The sequence below is a fragment of the Monodon monoceros genome, unplaced genomic scaffold, assembly GCF_005190385.1.
Source record: "Monodon monoceros isolate NGI ecotype Baffin Bay Population unplaced genomic scaffold, NGI_Narwhal_1 Super_Scaffold_2, whole genome shotgun sequence".
Lineage (NCBI taxonomy): Eukaryota > Metazoa > Chordata > Mammalia > Artiodactyla > Monodontidae > Monodon > Monodon monoceros.
Genome location: NW_021703776.1, coordinates 80745481 through 80753455, shown reverse-complemented (window position 1 = coordinate 80753455; position 7975 = coordinate 80745481). Strand labels below are relative to the sequence as shown.

General features: G+C 54.2%; 1 protein-coding gene across 1 annotated transcript in view; it reads left to right on the top strand.

Annotated features, from left to right (window-relative positions):
* The first annotated feature begins 4982 nt into the window (after positions 1 to 4982).
* GRM8 (glutamate metabotropic receptor 8) overlaps positions 4983 to 7975 on the top strand; it is a 755282-nt gene continuing 752289 nt past the window's right edge. The window contains exon 1 of the mRNA XM_029233599.1: positions 4983 to 5230. The gene's annotated coding sequence lies outside the window, so the exon portion shown is untranslated. The remainder of the gene's footprint in view (positions 5231 to 7975) is intronic.

Here is a 7975-nt window from a genome sequence, read left to right as displayed (position 1 = left end):
TAACACACCACTGTAAAGCAATTATACTCCAATAAAGATGTTAAAAAAAAAAAAAGAGAGACAGGCATTACAAAAGCATAAAAAAAAAATGAAAAGAGTGGAAAAGAGAGGACAGGAGCTTCTGTGACCACAGACATGGGCAGCATGGGCCTCCCCTCCCTGGACTCCTATTTCTAAGGTCTGCCTCCCTAGGCTTTGCAAGTAAGTTTTTATATATTTAAATATGCCACCTGCTGATTGCCTGTGAGAATGATTTCCTGAAAGCAGTGGGTTTCACATTTTAGTGAAAGGCATCAGAATCACCTGGAATGTTTGCAAAACATGCAGATCCCCAGGCCCCACAGGGGCAGCTGGCTTGATAACACATTCTTTCTTGGCTCTGTTGCCCACTCCACTACTGGGCCCTCCTTCACCTCTTAAATAACCTACCTTCCCTTAAATCCTTGTCTCAGGCTGTGCTTCTGGGGGAGCCCAGCTGAAGCCAGCAGGATGCATGTACACTGTGCCATAGATTCCCCTCTCAGGAAATCCCTCCCCGTGGCTTCTGCATGCAGGGGTGAGCTGATGGTGCAGGGAGGGGCGCACTGCTGTCATGCCCCTCACTGGCCCTGTCGATAGGTCTCACACATCTGATCTTGCTTCCAGGAGCCAGGGCTTTCATAAACTGAGCAAAACCCACATGGTACACTCACCACCACTTGCAGATGGTCTAGTAAAAAAAATATATGGATTGTCTGAGTTTCCAGAAGAAACAAATTGTATTCCCACTTTGCCCTCTTAGCTTTGCTCCATGTGGGAGCTTCATGCTGCCAGTATGCCTCCTGGGTGAGTAGCCTGCAAAAGTTTGAGTCTCAATGATTACCCCAAAGCAGGAATTGTGGCCTAAGTCTCCATGTGTGAAATACATATCACAGCTTGAGTTAAATGGACCCCAAATATATGGCATTTATTTTTTGCATTATCTAACACACAGGCAGTTTTTCACGTGGAAATCAATGGAAATCATTGGAAATCAATGGAAAAATGAGATTATAGGCAAATCTCCTTTGAGGATTAACTGTCTGGAAATAGATTTGGTGTGCATAAATATTTGGGGGTGGGATGGATGATGAGGTCAGACACTTTCCAAAGACACATTTCATGTCGTGGTGGGGTAGCCCAAGGTGAGACCAGGCTGGTGACTCTGGAATCAGCTGCTGGCACAGGCTGAAGCAGAGGGTGAGTGGAGCCGTGGGGTCTGAGCCTGCTGAGTCCGGGCTGGACTGCCTAGTGTAACCATGTGAGTGTTACTGGCAGGGACCAATGACTTGTGGAGACAGTCTCGCTTCCTGTGCCCTGATGTGGCTATCAGTCTGGCTGGATTCTGACCTGTATATGAGCTTGTCACTTGCTCAGGGGCCACCAGATAAAGTCATTGGAAACACTCTGGAAGATGTAGAATGAATTTATTCCGTATTGAGCAGATTCCATGTCAGATTGGGATGATGGCCCCGTTCTCACTTTCAAGAGTTAAAGGTGATGTAAAACCGAACGTCAGAATTATACTTTCCCTAGGAGAGACCAATTCTGCTCATCTCTCAGAGGGCTGCACCGGAAAAGGCCACGATGTGCACGCAGGACCCCAGTTCTCTGCAGGTAGCGATCAGTAGGGGAAGGGGAAGAGCAGGCTCATTAGGCATTTCTCTCCTGAGTAGCTCACTCAGTCTTGTCAGGCCTCCAAAGCCACAACCAGCTGTGCTGTCCTTGTTCCTGAGATGGGCCCACCAGAGTGCCGGGGTGCTGCCCTCCATGCTCACCTGGGTGACAATACTCCTGGGGCCAGAGCTGGCCTCTAGCAGACGCTGAGGACTACGGTGCTGTCAGCAGCTCTGTGGGTACAGGGTACCTTTGGGTTTGCTCTGCCTGCCCTCTCCTTCATGTCCTTTTCCCCCCCATTTTTTTTTTCTTTTAAGAAGAGACATATGTTTCCTTCTTCCCTTCCTCCTTTCTTTCTTTCAATATTTATTTATTTATTTTTGGCTGCGTCGGGTCTTAGTTGTGGCATTTGGGCTCTCTAGTTGTGGCGTGGGCTTAGTTGCCCCGCGGCATATGGGATCTTTGTTCTCTGACCGGGGATCGAACCACCGGAGTTGCCTGCATTGCAAGACGGATTCTTAACCACTGGACCACCAGGGAAGTCCCCCCCCACAAATGTATTAAGGCACACATAGAAAAGGGTTTACAGAGGGACTTATTCACACACCTGCATTACTCTGCTGAGTCAGATGGCGCCAGTCTGCAGTGTGTGGCGGGGGTGGGCTGTCTACTACGGACATCAGGCTGCTCAGCTTACCTTCACACTTCTGGGGGAAGAGGGAGCTCTTCCAGTTCATAAGAAAGTTCCCCAAATTCATGGGCAGGCATGTGACCCATGAGCCCTCCCAGCCCCATCTCTGTATCAATGAAGCCGCCTTCTCTGTTTGCACCTTCCCTGCCCCAGGCTGCACTGCCCCCTGGTCACTCCCTCAAGGCTGTGCTGTGCGTTCACAGTGAATTGAGGATCCCGGTATAGAAACTTGAGGACACGGGATCCAGCCTATTTTATCTCTCCAAACTCTCCATCCTCCCTCCAGGCGGTTGCAGCCATAAAATAATGATTCTACAATCGAATAGCTAGCTCCTCATGTGGTGATGAGAGAGGGAAGGGAAAGGAATGCGAAGACATGGAAATGAAAGGAGAAGAGATCTCCTGGGCTGGAAACCTGTAGATTTTTTTCCTAAGTGACAAAGGGCGAGGGTGGCTTTATGAAAGAGGAAACTTGGTACCCTAACACCAGCCTTAGGAAAAGCAACAGCCCCAGAGAGAAAGTGTGTATGGGGCTTGGAAGCCAGGCTGCTCTGATTTCTGGCTCTAGTGCTTTCTCGCTGTGTCTCTAAGCCTCGGTTTCCTTCTTCATCTGTAGAGTGGACTTAATAATTTTGATCACCTCAGAGTTGGTGTGAGAATGAAAGAAGCCCACGCCGGAGAAGCAATATACAGAATAACGCAAGGTACCTGTCATGATACTTATGAAGTTCATGATGCTTAGGAAGTTGGAATTCATTGCAGAGATGCGACCGGGGGTAGAGGGCCTGCCTTGCACCGGGCCTGTCCTCCCCTCCTCCATCCTCCCCATCTCCTGCTGGCTGTCCCGCTCTGCCCCAGCGTTCCCGCGCTGTCTGGGAGGTGGGGAGAGGCGGCACTCCCTCCCTGGCTCACCGGGCGGCCAAGGAAGGTCAGGCCTGCGGCGCCGGCTGCAGTTGCGCGCGGCCGCCTCTAGATGGAACTTTCTCACTAACACAAGGTCGGGCGGGCCGCAGCTTCCCGGGCGCTGGGCGGCGAGCGGCTCCTTTCCTTCGCCCCGGGCAGGTGCGGGGTGCCTGGGCAGTAACTTGTGGAGAGTGCCTCTGGACCGTGCCCGTCGAGTCCGGCGGGCTTCCATCGGTTGAGTTTCCCCTCGGGAATCCAGGAGCTGCGTGGCGTGGGTCCCCAGGATTTTCCCGCCCCGTATCTGCAGTTGCTTGAATCAGCTCAATAAGATGCCGGTCACCGTGCCGGCCCGCGCCCCCTTCTGCGCAGGGCCCGCAGCGGCCCGATCTTCCGTCCATGCTCGGGCTGCGGGGGTTCTGTAGACTGCGCCCCGAGAGCCGCGGGGCAGGATAAATGGCCGAGCGGTAGCGCGGCGCGAGCAAACTTTGCAGGGGAAGCGCGCAGCTGAAGGCTTTACTCTGAGCATCCCCAACAAGAAAGCGTGGGGCGGGACACATGCCGTCTGCCGTGTATTCTTCACGGTGACCCTTTTCGTGACCCATTGCTCACGAAGGCGAGCCCCGGGCTCGTGGTCCCGACTACGTGCTCCGGGTGGCCTTCGTGCTGCGCTTCCCGCGCGTGTCCCGGGCTCGTCTGGCAGTCGGAGGCGCTCCTCTCCTTCACAGCCTTACTCCTACTTACAGCCGCCTGCACTTCTTCCTACCCTCCCCGCCCCACCCCCAGTCTTTGGGTCCTCCCTTTTTTTGTCGGGGGCGGGGCGGATGCAGTGATTTTTAAAATCAGAACTATTGACATTTCTGGTCCCCGCATCGCTGAGGGCTGATGAAGCGCGGAGGGGAATCCGCCGCCGGTCGAGTGTCCCTCTCCCTGCCCGTACCCGGGCAGAACCGAGACACCGAAATCCGAAATCCAGGGGCTCCCGCCCCTCGGGGTTCCTCCTCCTGCTTCCCGAAGTGACTGGTTGGCGCAAAGCGATTGGCGATCCCGGGCGCGATCCCGGCCGCGGCTCCCCGCACCGCGCCGGGTGAATGGCCGCGGGCGGAGGATCTGGAGGCGCCGGGAGCAGGCCAATCGCGGCCGCCGGTGGGAGTATTTGTTATTCACATGGAAGAGACCTGGCGCCGGCTGGGCCAGCTCAGCCCCCTCAGCCCCGAGACCAGCCACAAGTGCGGCCGCGGTGCTCTCCTAGAGCGGCGGCGGCGGCGTTGGCGGCGCTGACATGGAGCTGCGGGCCCCCCGCGGGCTTCCTCACCGCGCCCTCTGTGGGGAGCAGGGTAAGGCTCGCCGAGCAGCGGAGAGAGGAAAAGAGAAGAGCAAGTGCCGAACCACAGGAAAAAAATTCCCCACCCCCGAACTCTCCCCAAAGGCTGTGCTTGAGGATAAAAGAGAATTCCCCCGTTTTGATTCCCCTTTTCGTTTTCTTCCCTAAAACCGTTCAGTGGACAGCCAGGTGCACCGTTCCTTCCCAGATCACTTTAGTGATTTGCTTTTCCTGGGCACAAGTAGATGGCCTTGCACACCCGGGGTCCGGGAGAGAACTGGTGGGCGGAGGTGACGGGAATGAGAGGCGAGGGAGAGTGGGCACCAGGGGGCGAGGGGCTGGCCGGGCATCGGAGCTTGATTGGGTGTCTGTTGATTTTACGTTGCAAAGAACAAGGCAGCCACCCCTCTTATCTTCCCATGATTACATTCCAGTGAGGAGGTTCAGAAAAGAGGCAGGCTTAGCATGGAACTCCCAGGGCTTGGAGATGTGGTCCCCCAAAAGTTTAGTCGGCGAATGGGAGACTGAAGGGTGACGGGAAGGGGCAGGCGCGCCTAGGGTGCTCGGATGGGGCGTGCGGCGGCAGGATTGTAAAGCGCTCCTTCCGCGGATTGCCTGCCCCGTGTGACCTCCTGGATCTGCCCTGGCGGAATCCGGACTTGCCCCGCCGAGATGACGAGGTACCTCCGTTCCGCGAACTAACGGGAGGGATTTCCGAAGTTAGAGGCTTCCGGGATGAGTTGGGGTAACCCCCGCCTTCCTGAGCGTGGGGCTGGATGAATGTCTAAGCAGGATCTAGGGAAGATGGGGGTCGCGGGGGAAGCCGGGTGGTTTGGGGGTTCTCGAGACCCCCACATCCCCACACAGCGTACGTGTGGTATGCCTGAGCATGCGTTCCCCGAGTTAGCCCGGCGAGGTTGGGGTTTCCGCGCCCCCCTTTTGCGGCTTTCAGGAAAACACTGGAGTTCCGTGTTCTGCTGGGGGTGGGAGGAGGAGTAATGGTCTCGGGCATCTTGAGTTTAAACGACAAAGGCAATGCCCCCGACAGCGCCTCCGAAGCACCTGCGGCCAGCGTGGCCCCAGTTTGGCTGGGACCCGCGCGGGGTGTGGGCGCTCGCGGCGGCCAGGTGCGGCGGGGGCGGAGGCGCTCCCTGCCCTGCAGCGCGCGGAGCCCGGATCCCCGGGCGCGCCGGGGGACTGGGGCGGCGCCGGAATACCCCGGCGGCGCGGGAAAGGCAAGAGGAACCGGGTACTTCTCCTAAGGGCCTGGTTCTACCCGGAGCCGGGGTTCAACAGACGAAGGAACAGAGAAGAAAAATAAAGATGCTGCAGGGAAGAGGGGAGCGGGGGCGGGGTGAGTGGCTGCGGGCTGAGATAGAGGCAGAGGCGGAGAACCCTCTGAGCCGCGCCGAGAGCGAGCCCAGGGGCTCTGCCAAGCAGCTCGGAGATCCTCTGAGGTTCGTACAGTTGGTGAAAATGTAACAGAGTCCCCGCCCCCCAAAACCCCGTCTGACACGCTTCCTCGGTGCACCTGAAATGCGGAGGGGTGTGCGAGTCAGCCAACTGCGCAAGACGGCGCCCTCGACGCTTCCCTGAAGAATTGTTTCCCCCGGGGCCGGGGATCAGAGGGTGTCTGCGCGCCCGGGAGGGCAGGGGTGAATATAGACCCACCCGCCAGCTGCAGAAGCCCCAAACCCTCAGTCCCCGGAGCGAGTCCCGCCCGAGGAGGAAATGCCCTATTTGCCATTTGGGGGTGATCCTTTCCCACAGACCTGACGGCGTGGGAGTCTCGCAAACATCCAAGAATACACTACTGTCTCGGCCACGACCGCGATTGAATACAAATCCTGCCAACATCAGAACTGGAAAACAGGGTTGGTGGTGGAGGTATCGATAAGGAAAATCACAAACGGGAGAAATGCATTCCGATGATAGCTGGTATTTTGCTTGAAAGAAAAAAATAAAAAGAGAAAAAAGAGCCACCAGCAGGTAGATCTTGGATAAACAGTTTATTGCACTTGACTATAATTTCCATTTTCCGTTATGAAATTGTCAGTAATTGCAAATGGCTACAGAAACCACTTTAGTGTACCTTGGTCCCTTGCTTGTGAATAATGTCCTCAAAGATCTCTGTCGGAGACAGAACCAGCTGTGTGGAGTTCATTGCCTGTTTCTTGAAAATATGTGGTTTGATAATTTTGAAAAGCCTTACCCATCGGGGAAGATGAAGTAAGCTTTTAAATGTAATTTTCCCATTTCAAAGTCAACTACAGGTTGTATCATACTTGAGATAAAGACAAAGAATTCTTGCTTTTAAATCAGGGATATGGGGAGAAATAGGTGAGGGGAGGCTCCCCAGGAGAGGATTTATCCAGAATAAAGAAAAAGATGCTGAGAACACAGCTCTGTACAGTTAATTAGGCTCCATTTGTTCTACTTGGTTTGTGCTAGCTAGTTCTGCCCTCCTGCTCCTTTTACAAATTATTACTACTTAATAATGCTAAAAACATCTAAATCCAAAAGGAATAGATAAAAGGAAGAGTTGAGCTCTAATGATTGCAGGAGAAAGTTAGAGGTCTGGAGAGATGTGCTCTTTTCAAAGTTGGCTGGGCAGGTTGAAGCTGCTGCGGGGCTTGTTTAATCGGTATTTATGCAGCAAACAACGCGCAGACGTTCACTTTGGCAACATCTAGTGCCAATCATTGTGTAAGAGCATTTCGCTGCCTTCAGGGCATGAGGCACAGAGCACTGTATACATGTGCTCGTGGTAGCAATGCTTTTTTCCTTCCAAGTTCCTTTCCCACGGTCTTCCTCCTGTAGTTAGAATACTCAACAGAAAGAGGACTTTGCTTTAGTCCAGGGAATGGGGTTGCCCTGTCTCAGTGTCTTAAAAAGAAATGGTTGCATGGAGTTATCTCTTAGCTGGACCCACAGCAAAGATCTGGCCATATCTCGATGCCTGTCAAATAGGCTGGCTTTTGAAGGTTCAGGAAACTGTTGCTGTTTTCTTGATAGAACCTGATTGGACATGACCAGACTCACTCATGTAGTTTGCTCAGGGGGGACGACCACCCCATGTTGTGTGGGAGAAAAGGATATGAACGGAGAGCCAGCTGGATTATGATGTTTCCATCCCAAGGGGAGTCTTCTGTGTGCTAGAAATTTATATTTGAACTATCTTCCTCCCTTCCTTCCTTCCCCCCTCCTTTCCTTCCTCCCTCCCTTCCTCCCTCCCTTCCTTCCTTCCTTCCTTCCTTCCGCCTTCCCTCTCCCTCCCTCCCTCCTTCCTTCTTCCTTCCTTCCTTCCTTCCTTCCTTCCTTCTTCCCCCTCCCTCCCTCCCTCCTTCCTTCCTTCCTTCCTCTCTCCCTCCCTCCCTTCTTCCTTCCTTCCTTCCTTCCTTCCTTCCTTCCTTCCTTCCTTCCTT